The 15,807-nt window shown below is 44.3% G+C and overlaps 1 protein-coding gene across 2 annotated transcripts in view; it reads left to right on the forward strand.

Moving 5' to 3' along the window:
- The window catches only part of CYB561A3 (cytochrome b561 family member A3), a 186,720-nt gene that overhangs the window by 62,434 nt on the left and 108,479 nt on the right, over positions 1-15,807 (forward strand). The window lies entirely within an intron of this gene.

Below are 15,807 nucleotides of genomic sequence, written 5' to 3' on the forward strand. Positions count from 1 at the left end.
CTAGTGGTATTTCCAGCTCTGAATTTCCTGTTTATGTGTCCGAAGAACTCATAAATGATACCATAGAAGCAACAACCCAGCAGAGAGATATTTGAAAATTAATGCTGTACTGCAGGCAAATGATAAATTATTGCTTAATAGTAAAGAAAAGGGATATGATATGAATTGCTGCAGAGGTGCACCTCAGAGTATTACCTAGTATTAGCAGTGCCATTACAAAAAATATGCAATCACCGTGTTAAAAATGGGGGTCTCTAGTTGGCAAGGGCTTGTCCAAGTAGGAACCCTTCTTCCTAGTCAGACTAAGGGAGTTACACTCCTAAAATAATCCCTGGTCACCCCCTTGGTAGTTTGGCATGAGCAGCCAGGCTTATCTAAGAGGCAGTGTGTAAAGCATTTGCACATAACCAACAGTAATGCAGTGTAAGCACTACAAAAGGACACCACACCAGTTTAGAAAAATATCCAATATTTGTATATACTTAAGACCAAAAACGATAAGAATCCACAATACAGTACTTAGAAATCTTCAGTTATCAAAATAACCTTGAAAATCAGTTCCTTGAAGTCAATAGCTCCCTCTGGGGCTATCATGGCATCGTGAACAAACAAACCCAAACAGTTCTGGCTGACCACTGGTCAACTACAGTGTCGGTAAGACCAGCAAAACAGTACCTCTAGGAATGTAGGGCGTCGGCGACCTCTCAGTGAGCTTTCGAAACGATGGCATCCGCAGGCCTCGATTTCGGAGGTTGGTGCTAGAGTTGTTGGGCTCTTGAAGTCGCACAAGTTGCAGATCTAATTCCTCGCGGTTGAAGTCAGGAGCGCTGTCGTCGGCAGGCGCCGGGTGCTGCAGTGCGAGATGCAGCGTGCGGTGCCCTTAGGTCGCAGTGTGAGCAGCGGCCCGGTGGCGGCGTCAGATGGCGTAGTCGATGAGACCAGGGTCGTAGTGCGAAGTAGTGCGGTGGTCGTCACAGTGCTGGCAGGTCATGGGGCAAGCAGCGGCGGCGTCGTTGCTGAAGCGCTGTCTTCGGCTGCCGCACTAGAGTTGATGGCGCTAGCGTCGGTAGGCCAAGGCTGCGGTGCGGGATGAGGACGGGGCGTCATGTAACTTTACGTGCGGTGCCCTCGAACCATGGTACAAGCAGCAGCGTCGATTTCGGTGTGGAACGGTGTCATCAGGGATACCAAGGCGGCGTTGTGAAGTGAGGTGATGCGGAGTGCAGTGCCCACAGGTTTCGGTGCAAGTGGCAGCTCGGTGGAGGCATCAGCAGGCGTCGGTGAAACCAGGTTTGCGAGTGCGGAGTTGCAGTGGTGCCCTCTGCGGTGCCGGCAGCGCGTCGTAGATGGCGTTGGGTTGCTTCTTCTTCAGTTGCAGCACAAAGCACACAGTCGCCAGTGCTGAGGGCAGAAGAACTTGAAGTCTTTGCTCTACCTGAGACTTCTTGAACAGGGGGCGAGCTCTACCTCATTCCCTTGGAGAAACTCACAAAAATAGATTGCAGAAAGTTCAGTCCAGTCCTTTCAGTGCCCAAGACAGAAGCAGCCACTACAGGCCAACAAAGTAAAGTGGTAGTTCCTCCTCACAGCTTCCCCAGCTCTTCTTCTTGACAGTCTTAATGGTCCAAAATAGTTCAAAATTTCAGGGGTGTGGCACCACTTTTTATAGCCCAACATTCTTTGTCCTCTCAGGCAGATAGTGTCTGTGCCCAACCAGAACCAGTTCTGTCCTCTCTGGTGCAGCTTCCCAGCAGGAGGTGGAGACAGCATTGTCAAAGGCAGAAAGGGCTTATTCAGGCGCAATGGAAATCTCCTCCCACCACTCTAAATGCAGACCGGGCCTATTCAGGTGCTAGTGACAACTCCTCCCACTACTCTGAATGCAGCCCAGGTCTATTCGGCCCATCCCTGACCCATCTAGACTCTCTGGAGCCACAGCTCCTACCCATCCCCTGTCATCCAAAAGCAAGACATGCAATACACATCCTAGCAGAGGCACACTGAATGGCTGAGCAAGAAAATACCTACTTTCTAAAAGTGGTATTTTCAAACACAGAATGTAAAAATCACCTTCACTAAAAGATGCATCTTTAGATTCTGAGTCTAGGCATGCTAAACTATAATCCTCTACTTTGTTCCCAGGGCCAGCTGTGTTCATAAGATGTTATAAACAAACTCCCCATTCTGTCCTATGGGAACAGGTAGCCTTGCATCAGTGAAAAACGAAATTGGCAGGAATTCACTACCGGGACAAGCCACACATACCAAGGCATGTCCTACATACCAGGGCATGTCCTACCTTTTGCATACACTGCACCCTGCCCACAGGGGTACCTTAAGGTGACATGTAAGAAGGGCAGGCCAGAGTTACATTTGAAGGCTGCTTGGTTGGGTAGCACAATCCAGTGCTGCAGCCCACTAGCAGCATTTGATTTACAGGCCCTGGCACACTCAGTGCACTTTACTAGGGACTGACAAGTAAATCAAATATGCCAATCATTGGAACACCAATCCATAACACAATTTATAGAGCGCATATGCACTTTAGCTCTGATTAGCAGTGGTAAAGTGCCCAGACTCCTAAAACCAACAACAGCAGGTCAGAAATAAATAGGAGGTTTCTTACTGAAACTTGGCTAGGACCTAATTCAGACCCTGATATTGTGGAGGCCCTGCCCCCTGGATATACGATAGCAAGAATCGATAGACCAGAGGGCAGGGGAGGCGGTATCGCAGTTATCACAAAGGTACCTTACGAGTGCTCCCTCCTACCCTTACTGGTGAGCAACAGTGAGGCAGGGCACTTTGTATTAAAGCTTAGCCCTAAGTCTTCTATTTCTGGCATCCTCCTTTATAGACCTCCCGGAACACTTGGGAATTTTAAGTCTAGTCTCTTAGACAGCATAGCCCATTTGGCGATTAGGCGGAATAAAATCCTTGTGCTCGATGATTTAAACCTGCATTTTGAAGATGCCCTGCACAAGGAGGTGGTTGAACTATGCCAGGATTTACAATCAATGCAGCTGGCTCTTAAGTCGACTGTCCCCACCCACCTACAGGGTCATCTGTTAGACCCAGTGTTTGCCAGTTGGGATGGGGTGGAGGTAGGGACTCCACTCCCGGTCCCCTGGTCTGACCATTCAGTGGTGCCTTTTAACATGGCCTTATCCACAGAAGATCCGCAGAAGGGAGAGACTAATAACTTCCCTAGTAGGAAATGGAAAAAGTTCTCGCAGGACACTTTCAACCAGCTGCTCAGGGAATGGGCCCCCCCGGGAGGGTCAGACAGTGAAAACGCTAGCAAAAACTTAAATGAGCGCATCTTACAGGCACTCAATAAAGTGGCACCTCCCTTACTGAAGACATCTGGTACGAGAGCTAGAAGATCTGCTCCCTGGTTTACCCCCGACACGCAGAGGGCCAAGACAGACTGCAAGAGAATGGAAAGGAGATGGAGAAGAGAGTATAGATCACAGGAGCGGAAGCTCTATAGGGAAGGACAGAGGGAATATCATAGCCTACTAAGAAGAGCTAAAGCAGCCCATTATAAAACCAGAATAGGAGAGGCGGAGAACTCCTCCAAAGAACTCTTCAAAATCTATAAAGAGATCTCCACAGTAACAGACTCAAATACCCCAGATAATGACTCAGTAGAAGAATGTAATAGAGTGGCAGACTATTTCTCTTCGAAGGTCAGGAACATCTTTGCCACTTTCACTAGTAATCCTGGGAGTGGCTTGACTTTTGAGGAAGCACCGGGAGACAGTGTAGTGACACAGAACTTGAGCTGCTTTACAGTCCCCCCTCCAGAAATTTTAACTAGCATTTGTCGTAGTATCAAGTCCGGGTCCCCCAATGACCCTGCACCCCTCCCCCTCCCCCCCCAAGGTACTGGGTGAGAGCTTAGAGACTCTTGAACCGTACATTAGGCACGTCCTGGAGATCTCTTTTGCATCTCATACGCTGCCAGCATCATGGAAAAAGGCGGTGATACTACCTATTAGGAAAAAGACCACTCTTAGCCATAATATCCTCGAAAACCTTAGACCCATCTCCTTGCTGCCTTACGTTGCGAAAGTAGCAGAAAAAGTGGTCAATATCCAGCTGACTGCACACATGGCAGGCTATTCCACCGAAACCGCTCTGTTAAGAGCCACTGAAACCATCAGGCAAGGAGCAGATGCCGGACACACCATGACACTGATAATGCTAGACCTCAGCGCAGCGTTCGACACTGTAGTACATTTCACCTTGCTACAGTGTCTGAACAGAGGTGGCGTTTTGGGCCCAGCGCTGGGCTGGCTGAAATCCTTTCTGACTGAGCGTAGTTTCCAGATCCAAAGAGGATCATTTCAGTCCAAAGAGGTGGCATTGGAACAGGGGGTCCCTCTAGGATCGGCCCTAAGCCCCACCTTATTCAACTTATACCTGTATACCTGTCCCCCCTGGCTGAGGTGGTGCAGGCGTTTGGAGTGGAATTAGTGTCATACGCTGATGACACTCAGTTGCTCATTACTCTATCTCAAGCACCGTCGGCTGAGGCTTCCAACTTTAAGCAATGCATGCAGGAGCTTGCCTCCTGGATGAATAACAACTGCTTGAAATTGAACGGTACAAAAACTGAGGTGTTAGTGGTCGGCAGAGACAAATCTTATTGTACATCAGAGTGGTGGCCACAATGTCTGGGCCCCACCCCTACACCATGTTCAGAGGCTAAGAATCTGGGAGTCTGGGTGGACTCGGCCCTCTCCTTTGAAGGCCACATCCGCCGGCTAGTAGGTAAATGTTTCGGTGTATTAAAAACCCTAACAAAAACACTTGATTTACTCCCACTAGAGACCAGACAGACCGTAACTCACGCCTTAGTTACTTCCCGACTAGACTACGGGAATGTCCTCTTTCTGGGTGTCCCTGAAAAGAATATCAGACGTCTTCAAGTCCTGCAGAATGCGGCTGCTCGTCTGATTTTGAGATTTCCCAGAAGGGCCGCGTCAAAGTCTGCCCTTGAAGCCCTTCATTGGCTGCCAGTCAAGAAAAGAGTGTTATTCAAATCCCTTCTGATCTGCCATCGCATCCTTTGGCAAAAAGCTCCAATGTACCTGGGAAATCTGATTACGAGATATATACCGGGCACAACATTGAGATCAGGCGGGACAGGACAGCTGGTAATCCCTAGGATTAAGAAAGCGAGAATGGGTGGACGCTCATTTCGCCTATTAGCGGCGCAAAGCTGGAACAAACTACCGCTAGGACTTAGGATGGAACAATCTGAGACCAGGTTTAGGAGCCTTCTTAAAACTCATTTGTTCTCTCAATAGGCTCTTCCATGAGAGTGGATCAAGGGATCCTTTCAACTGTCATACACCAGACTCTTCTCCACAGCGCGGGGACACGCCGGATGGCGTGTCCAGGCGCTTTATAAGCCCCTTTATTATTATTATTATTATTATTATTATTATTATTAAAAAGGATTTGGTACCGCGCACATACACCAATTGGTTTCTTGGCGCTCAAGACCGGGTAGATGGAGAACATTCAGGGGCCGGGCAGCTAGGCATGCGCCAAACGAAACAGATGAGTTTTTAAAGAGTTGCGAAAGCAACGATAGTCGGTAGACAGACGAATGGCAAGAGGGAGGGAATTCCAGTTGGCCGGAGCAAGAAAGGAGAAGCAAGCTCCTCCATGTTTCTTGCGGTTAAATCTAGGGGTAATCAGGAGGTTGTGAGCTGAGGATCTGAGGTGACGGGAAGGGACATAGGCAAGTAAACAAGAAGAGATGAAGGCAGGAGAGCGTGAGAACAGGGATTTGAAAATGATGCAGGCCATTTTGAAAACACACCGCTGTGCAACAGGGAGCCAGTGTAAAGTTTTCAGCAAAGGGGTATTATTATTATTATTATTATTAAGCAAAAAGTTTAGGGATAACCCTGCAAAAAGGGCCATCTCCAACACACCACCTTTAAGAATCTGCTCCCATAGGCCATGCAGAGCCACTCACCATGATTGGGTAATTTTCTATTGTTCTTTCCTTTTTGCAATGTCAACAGATCACCTGATGGCTCAGTTTTTGCAAACAAGCAGCAGAAGCTTAGGAGAGGCACATTTATGTTGGGTCTTGTGGCTTAGTGGACTAATGCATCCACTGCAGGGGCCTGTATTTGACCTCATGGTTACAGGTTTAATTCCCGGTGGGTCAACTCAGCCTTTCAGATTTTCTGAGGTTGATCAAACGAGTACCATTGAGTTGGGTAACAATAAGCATCTGTTATTCGGTGCCAAGATGCCCCTTTGGGGGTGAACGTGCGCTTTACAAATACACGTTATGTTTTGTTAAGTTATGTTACATTTGTTTGTTCAGGATCACACGGCTTGATGAAATGGGGAAACCTGGATCAAACGCGTGGATTTTAGTTTTGCCTTTTGTAATTTTGACCTCTGGATCTTATCTCATTGTGTGGCATGTGAGGGAAGATATATAGTTTGTGGGGTGGAAAGATGTATGATTTCCTTTGTTTGCAGGGCACCTGGAATATTTTGTATCCAGTGTTAGAGGACATTGTGTAATAGAAGGAATAAGGTATTCTCGCGTTTATCTTGTGTACAGATGGCATGTCACAAATGTGGGTGTGTGAACAAATGTCACAATATATTCCACTCAGTAGCACGGGCCCATGTCCAACTTTTATGGCCCACCACTTTGAAATGTCAGACCCACTACTACATAATATGCTGATCCCATGAAGGAACAAATTTGAGCGTTGGGTTAAGGTGATGGGAGAAATTCTGTTTTGATTGAATCCATGACCATGATAGTTTACTCCATCTTAATTCTTCTCTTCAAAGCCAAGCTGTTTTTCTTTGAATCCTCTACACCTTATTGAGAGCTACATCATGCACCTCTTTCTTGTGCTGAAGACCAAAATGTCATCCTTGATATATGTTAAATTAGGAACCACCTTGAATTTCTGGTGCAAGGCAGTTTGAAACACTGTGCCTCTTGAGTTGAAATCAGGTTGCCTAGGCCTGTACCTATATAACCATCAAGGGGCGACCAAAGAAGTAAGCAGTCTGGAATCCGGGTGATAGGCAATTTGGGGAGAGGCTGCATAAGGTGGAGAATATCTCTGCCCCATTCATTTTCAGTAGCATTTCCAAGCTGTTCAACAAGGTGTCTCTGTTTACCCAGATAGCTGTGTTAAAGGTTCATAGGTTAACACAAACTCTCAAATCCTCTGTGGCCTTCCTCACCAAAACCACTGGAGCTAACCACTCCAAAGCCTTGATGGGCTCAACTGTAGTCCCACTCAGTCCTCAAAGCTCCTTACATAAAGGTTCTAGCATCACCATTCTTCAGCTTGTGCACCATTGACCTTGCACCATCTTTTACAATTATTCAGTAGCAATCCTTGTCCTCTTTATACACGTCTGGAAAACCTATATGCCCAATATATAGCTCCAATTTTGTTTACCCTGGCAGCATCCACTCCTAAAACATGGTCCGGGATCAAGTCTTCTCTCAATGTCACATTAATGGAGCTAACACCAAGAGGCAAGATCCATCCTTAGCAGCATGAATCTTGGGCTGAACCTTTATTCTGATGAATAGTAACACAGCTTCAAAATATCCTACCATCTCTAAAGGTGTATTTACATTAGTTACAAGCTTAACATCAGGTGTTTTTAGTTTATTTTCTCCCAATGTGTAAATGTTCCACAATGAGGGTGTTTCATGCCCAGGAATCTGCCAACGCTCTTACTTCATTATCATCAATCTTTTCCTTTATTAAATCTTATCATATTGATTTTCATATAGCCCAAAAAATAACATTGCCCCAGTGCAGCAAAAATGAGTGGGATACACAGGTTTCCAGATTACTTTACATAAACATCAACACATAAAGCACCCCTATTCCCGCTCCAGGCAAAAGTCCTTAACCATAATGGTCCCACCATGCATCCCATGTCTTATGATATTTATGTGGGCACCCCTATTCCCCCTAGACCAATGCTTAAACTGTGGTGAGATGTCCATTCTGTGTGCCCATTAAGCTGCCCAAGCGAGAGCAGGTGCAACCCAATGTCTTACAATATCAGGTTTTGCCACCAACAGGCCCATAGCCACGTGGGAGTGAACACCCACAGTCTCTGCCCCCTCTCATTTAGTACCCAATATTGCCTGCTTGGGATCAAGAGACTAGGGATACCCAACGATCCTACCTTACTTATGCTTTCCTTCTGAGAGTCCATGTCTTTTGTAGGAGGCTGTGTTCTGAGGTCTTGGACGTCAATATCACCATTCCTCTAGGATGGAAATGTATTGCTTCACTGATCGGTTGTCACTGCAGGAGGAGCAGGAGGACTAAGTGATATTCGTATGGATGCAATAAAACAACATCATCATCGTCGTCTTCCACAGCAGAGGTTTGATACTTGATTGGTCATGGTCCAGACATTCTAGTAGGATGAAACTGCCCACCAAAATAATTTCCAACATTTGACAGTCCACTTGCCGTTGCTGGTGTTCCCAAAAAAAGACATTTCTAAAAATTCTCTATAAGCATTTGTGTCTATTCCAGGGCAACCGAAAAAACAACCAGCTGCAGCCACCGCTCGCCAGAGGCAGCTATTTTACCTAATGTGATATAGATTGTGGACCAGCATTGGGCAGTCCAGGGACATGCCCATGTCATATGAAATCTGCTCATTGGTTGAATGTGGGTGAGTGAAATCTTTTCTTCTACCCATGTGCCACAGTCTAGAGGGATCATATTAGATCCTGTGGAAATATTTAAACTGTATAATTCTTAATTTGTTCGAAATGACTAAACACTTGGCTGCCATCTTGGGGACCAACGGCTGCTTGCCACTAAGGGGCAGATGTATAAAAAAATGTTTTGCGATTCCCTAATTGCGAATCTTTACAATTTGCAATTAGGGAATCACAAAACGGCATGCATGAAAGTGTGCACCACACTTTCTGCGATTCCTAAGGAGCCGCAAATGACCAACCTCATGAATATTAATGAGGTAGGTCGCAATTTACGACCCCCTAGGAATCGCAAATATCAAAAGGACCGTGGCCTGCTGAGATCAGCAGACCACCATGTCTGTGATTTCTTTTAAATAAAGCAAGCTTTTTTTTTGTAAAGCAGCCCGTTTTCATTAAAGGAAAACGAGCTGCTTTACAAAAAGAAAAATGAAAGGTTTGCTTTTTATTTTTTAAGAGCAGGCAGTGGTCCGTACAAAACGGGCCGTTTGCAAGGAGAAACATGTTTAATGCATCTGGCCCTTAGCCTTAAGTTGCAAGAGGGTTGTACAGTGGACCAATAAGGATCTATATATGAAAGATATACCTCTTAATGCAAGTGATTGCATCACAATGTTGGACTCAGGTGGGTTAAATTCCTGCCCCATTTGCAAGAGATAGTGGTATGGGTGGAGTGAGTTTCGGAGTTGCTTTTAGCGTAGGAATTGGTAGCAATGTAGTGTATATTCCTCTGCCAACTAGGCATATCATTTGATGTGCCCCCAATCTCAGATATGGCCTATTTTTGAAAAGCCAATCCGGTCCCAAGACCTAAACCCAGCCAGGCCTTCGACCTCAGGCAACCAAGTGCTCTTCCACATGTGATTGTTTTAAAAAAAGAATAATGTGCCTCGGTGCCTTATGCCAACAGATCAAAGGAGTCCTAGTAGGCTCAGGGATCACTTTGGGGACCGGAGAGCATTTTTAAATATATTGAGGTTCCATATCTTTTGGAAGTCCTGCTCTAGCCTGTATGTTGGGTGTCAGAGTGTCCCCAAATAAACAGCCGTTAATGACTACCATCTGTGAGGCCCCTTAGTACAAACCGATCTGGTATTCCTAGCCCACCATCATTGGGAGCGTGGATACATTTGGCCAATAACAATCTACTAAGTATAGTGTTAGTGTAATTGAATGGGGTCTCTGTAAGGTGTAGGGGACGGTTTGGAGTACATAGAGTAACTTAGACAGTGTTACCGTCTTAAAGAAGGCCCATGGCCTGTAAGTGAGAGGAGCAGTTTATCCAAGGCTAGTACCTCATACCTAGTTCATGCCATGAGAGAAGCAACATTGAGATTCCAATATAGTTGTGGTTATGCAGTTAAATGAATGCCCAAATATGTGATTCCTTGGGTCTCCCAACCTCGCCAGTGTTGAAAATTCTAAAATGATAGATATGGAGTACAAAGGTGTCTCCATCTATTTTAAGAATTTCAAGAAACCGAGGTGTAGAGCTTTTCGGCCACTGCAAATACACCAGAAGATCATTGATGTATAAGAAGACTCTGTCCTCATGACACAATAGCCATCTGATTTCCAACACCCCCAAACTTTCATCACATTGGATCCTCTCTACCATAGGCTCCACGACGAGCGCAAAGAGGAAGAGAGAGTGAGAGGACACCCCTGTTGCTTACCCCTCTCAATTGGGAATGGTTGAGACAACATCCTGTTTACTCACACCCACGCTCAAGCAGCACGGTACAGACTTTGAACATATAGCAGGAATTGGAGGCCAAAATTCTAACATTTTAGGATCTAGCATTACTGTCACTCTTCATTGTACACTATGGGTTGTTCTTCATACTGCTTTCCACCTCACAATCCTGTAATATGAATTCTCGATGGCCTCCTCTTCCTCATTGGTTATAACACTCACTCTCTCTGGCTTTCCTATAATTTCCCCCTAGCTGGGCTTTGCACAGAGGCATAGCGTCCCTCTATTAGTCCTTTTCTGCAAATCTTGCCTTCGGTGGAATACTCCTCTTCAGTTGCTAGATGTTCTCTGGAACCACATTTGAAACAAAAGTAATCACTACTGTTAGAGGCAATTTTTATTTTATGTTCTCGTTTGCTTCTTGCAGTATACCTTTTCATAATACTCCTTCTATCCTTTATGGCTGCCATTTCCTCTTTGGTTGCTACCAACATTTCCTTAAACTTTTGACTAGTATTTTCAACACTTTGCACAATATCTCTAGTCTTTTGCAATGTAAAATCCTTGTAGTTTAACTATTTTTCTTGCACTTTTGAGTTTACTAGTTGTTTTCTTAACATCTCACTATGAAAGCCTTTGTAATTGCAGGTAGCTGCCCGTGACCTCAATAGGCTCGTCAGGCAGGTAATCTCTGCTGCACATTAACCTGAACTTTTCATCTACCTCATTGTTCTACTTTCCATAGTTTTTATTCAATATGCAAATTGCCATTTGATAACTGTTGACTTCTTTCTCTGCTCCCTCCTTTTCAAGTGGTGGTGGTATGTGTTTTAACAGCGAACTTCCTCCCTTAAACAGGGTTTCAACATGGACAATTTCATGTAATCCGGGAAAATGTCATCTCCAGCAGGCTTTGCATAGGCTTCAAACCACTCTTTTCATTTGGCCCAAATCAATGATGGTTCCTTCGGTTTGTCGAACAGCATCGGAGGTGCATACATGCTTTCCATGACAGAGTCATACATGTTTGAAATACGTGAAGTAGTTATTTGAAGTAGGTGTCGTATTGTTTTGTGTCAGTGGCTCTTCACTTTATCTTAGTTTCCTATTTCTTGAGTTTATTGTGCTTAGCACTCTGAGCAGTTATGCTATTAAAAGTGAGTTGAAGCTACTGAAAGTAGGGTACACAACAAATTAGTTTTGTTGTTCTACTTTAGTCTATCTGAATGTTGGCACATGTACTTCCTAGATTGCAAACTTAAGGCCTGATTAGGATGGCGGGTGGACACCATAAGGGAGATTGGGACTGCCCGACATAGTGTCGGGAGTCCCACATGCACAATTACAATGCGGCCGCCACTGTGGTAGTCGCATTAAACATAACGGGTGTATTTGTAAAGGACGCAATTACCCGTAGGTGTCCTGGCGCTGAATAACAGATATTTATTGTTGCCCAACTCAATGACATTGTGCATATTTTCCATTGCGGCGGGTGCTACTGGCTGCAGCACCTGCCGCAATGGAAAAAAATGCAGGTTTTGCATTTCCCTGCACTATGTGGCAGGCACTATGCGGTGCCTGCCACATAGTGCAAGGAAATGTAGGGGGGCACCATATTTGCCCACCAAGTGCACAAACATCCAGCCCCTTCATAAGAGGGGCACGCAACGGGCCCCCAAAGCACATTCCCGCCAGCCTTTCCATGGCGGTTGAACTGCCATGGAAAGGCTGGTGGGGATTCAGCATCCTAATCTGGCAGATGGTGCCTGTTAGGCACCACCACAATTTTGAGGATGCGGCGGGTTCAACAGGCAATCGTAGCAATTATCTCTGTCCCTACCCGTGGTGGACAGGCTTTCCGCTTGCCATCTTGATATGGCGGGCGGTAATTGGCCGCACGGTGGCGGGTTCACCGCCATCATAATCACCCCCTTAGTTCTTAACTCTTTCTGCTGCTGACTAGCTGGTCAGGCACTGTATCCGGTCAGCCTAAGTGAGGGGCAGCACCTTCTCTGTTGGGGACTTTAGATAGCTGTGACACATCGTGTCAATGAACACTTGACGAATTCCATTTCGAGCGAACCGTGACAGTACCTCGCACTTGAGGCCGAGAAGGGATCATGAATGAGATTAGTCCCTGCACTGGTGGTCCCAAGATAAGCAAGCAAGGATTACAGCATATGATGCGTGGATTCACAGCTGATCTACATCTTTAAATACTACTGTCAATAGATATGGTCTGATGTAACACACACTCCAGAATAACTAATAATTTGGTGATGCTTGTGCTGACAGGAGTAACACCTGTTATGCTGGCTAGATAGATTGATCACTGGCTGCATCTGGTTCCTGGCCTCTCACTGGTCATCCACAGCATAACAGATCCACAAGGCATTCTTCTCCCCAATGTGTGACCAATCGTCACCAGTGATAATTAAAAAGTGGTAGTGATAAAGATTGAATATGAAAATGTAAAAGCTATAACCAAACTGGGATAGAACAGTCCGCCACTAATAAGAATAAAACACCTAGAGCTTTCCACATTAAGGTTCCAGCATGAAAGTTTGTTCCAGCGACAAGTAATCCAGATATGATTCTTCTACAAAGGATGCTACACTTGGTACTGCTGAACTGGGTCGGAATTCAGGGACCTGAGATCCATAATCCAGTATCTGAAGTGTCCAAGGTAGGTTTCTAACACAAACTGTGCTTGCGGATCACCTCCATAGAGGTTTCTAGGAAGACCTACGGTAAAGTTGCTTCTAGTCTTCGGATCCATTTCTTTGTGAAGAACATTTTGGAGGCCGTGACTGTTTTAGGTGTCTCTAGTTCCACCTATCTGGTATCCAAGCAGAGTGTTTTACTGTGAGTTAACCATGCAGGTTACCATTCATGAGTTCACAAAACATTACATAGGCAACACAGTCTTTATAACAGAATTCTAGACCTTTGTCTGTTCTCAAGACTCAGTAAGATATTTGACTAAGTAGTGACGTTGAAAGAGTAAGTCTATAAGCTCTACTTTAAAGGGCCTAATATGGATAGGGTAGAGTTCAAGATTTTGGGTCCGGTTCCTAAGAAAGCTTGATTGAAGGTTCTTACATTCTTTTTTTAAGTTCAGAAGTAAGTTTATTAAGATGAAGAATTACATTGATGTACAAAATATATGAACAATGAAAAGGATTACCTATAAAATATGTCAGTTGGAATGGATAATCGCAAAGGTATAAAACAATCCATCAAATATATCATGTACATACAATAAAATCATATATACTATATTGGTATGAAAAGAGATTGTATATTTTGTGTTCTACAAAAAGTTGTAATACATAGTGGAGTATAAATAGAACTATATGATAACGTAGAGGAAGTCCTGGAGGTTTAGTGACTTCTTGTTGCAGAGGCGTAGGGATCGTAGAGCGTCTAGCACTAGTCTCAATGAATAGTGCAACTGGCACCCACAAGTCTAAACGTTTAGATGCCAGATGTGTCGGGTATACAAATGTGGTATCTAGCCTATGTTTATAGCAGACAGCATACCACCATGCTTAGTATGATATTTTAGTGAAATCATTCCAATTCTTGGTTATTTGTTGGAAGGCTACTGCTAATAATAGGTCAATTATTTTTACATTGGTGTCGCAACCCTCCCATATAGAAGATAAGCTACCTAAAAAGATATGTAAAATAGAAAAGGGGTGGCTGGAATGAAAAATGTAGTTAAATTGTGACCATACCTTTTCCCAGAAAATCCGGACACATTTGCGAATAAAAAGCAAGTGAAATAAGTCAGCATGTGGTAGCGAGCAAGACCAACAGTGATGAGAGAAATCCGAATATCGTGCATTGAGGTCAAAGGGAGATAATAAGAGCCTATTATATATGAAAAAGAGTGTCTGTGTTGTGTTTGTGGCTCTAGAAGATTTCCTAAGTTTAAGCCAGATTCTATCCCAGAAATCTACGGGCCAGGAGATGTCAAATTCCTTTTCCCACAATAATTCTACCTTAGTTTTGTCTATTGAGATAAGTGAACTATGTAAGAGTTTATATATGGTGGAAGCCCTAGAGTCATGAAGCAGTAAGGAGCGCAATATATCTGCATGAGCAGATTTAGGAGAATTGCTAAGATGAGATGTTGTATGTTGTAGGCGAGCAGATTGGATAGTTTGTGTTAAGAGAGAATATTTAGAGCGGAAAGTTGAAGGGAAGCCAAAAACAGTGCTGGCTTGTGCAAAGGGTATAATCATATCCTGACTATATAATTGGTGCACCCAAATAAACCCTCGGTCTCTCCAAGACTTCCAGAATAAAGGTCTATTATTTATTACAATTTGTATGTTGTGCCAGATAGGAAAATTGAGAAAGGATGTCAAGGGAGCTGCTGGAATAATCTTGGAAGTATGTTTAAGTATGGGAGTGGAAACAGATTGCCGTTTGCGCGTGAAGGATAAGTATTCTTGGAAGGAAAAGGGGGAAATAAATGATCTTTCTAGTGTAGTCCAAAGAGGACAATTTATGGAAAGATCCGAGAGCCAACACGACGATTGATTTAGTATTAAGGATTTATGGTAAAGAGGAAAATCAGGAAAATTCGTCCCACCCTCCGATTTTCGACGAATCAACTTTTGGATGGACATACGTGATTTCTTGTTACCCCATAAAAAAGAAGATAAGATGGAATTACGTTTTTTTAAATATTTGAGAGGGATTGACAGTGGAATGTTCGAGTTTGTATATCAAACTATGGGGGAGAGCATAATTTTTATGGTGTCTAAACAACCCCACCAGGACAGATATAGGGGATGCCATTTCGATGTTAAAGAAGGTAATCTTTGTATGCAGTTTTCCATGCATCGTGATACTGTTCCCGATATGGATGAAGTAAAGTGTAAACCCAAGAATTTAATAAATTGGGGGCTCCGTGCGAAACCTGAAGTAGCAAAGTCCGCCTTAAAGGTTTATTTTGTCAAAGGTAAAATCTCACAGTTGTCCTTATTCAATTTGTATCCAGATACAAACGTAAAAGAGTCTACCTCTTCCAGAAAAGCAGGGAGGGAAACTTGAGGTTGCGAAAGAAATAGAAACACATCGTCAGCATTAACTGCCATTTTAATGCTGTTCTCCTTAAAAGTAAAGCCGAGAATGTTATCATTTTGACGAATCCTGAGCAAAAAGGGTTCCAAGGCGGGATTAAAAAGAAACGGAGAGAGTGGACATCCCTGTCTGACTCCCCTACCAAGCTTAAAATAAGAGGAAATACCACCATTCGCTGTTACAGCTGCTCTTGGGTTGGAATACAAAATAGAGATTAAAGCAATAATTTTTGGACCAAAGCCAAACC

The sequence above is a fragment of the Lissotriton vulgaris genome, chromosome 2_1 (genome assembly GCF_964263255.1).
Source record: "Lissotriton vulgaris chromosome 2_1, aLisVul1.2, whole genome shotgun sequence".
NCBI classification, from domain to species: domain Eukaryota; kingdom Metazoa; phylum Chordata; class Amphibia; order Caudata; family Salamandridae; genus Lissotriton; species Lissotriton vulgaris.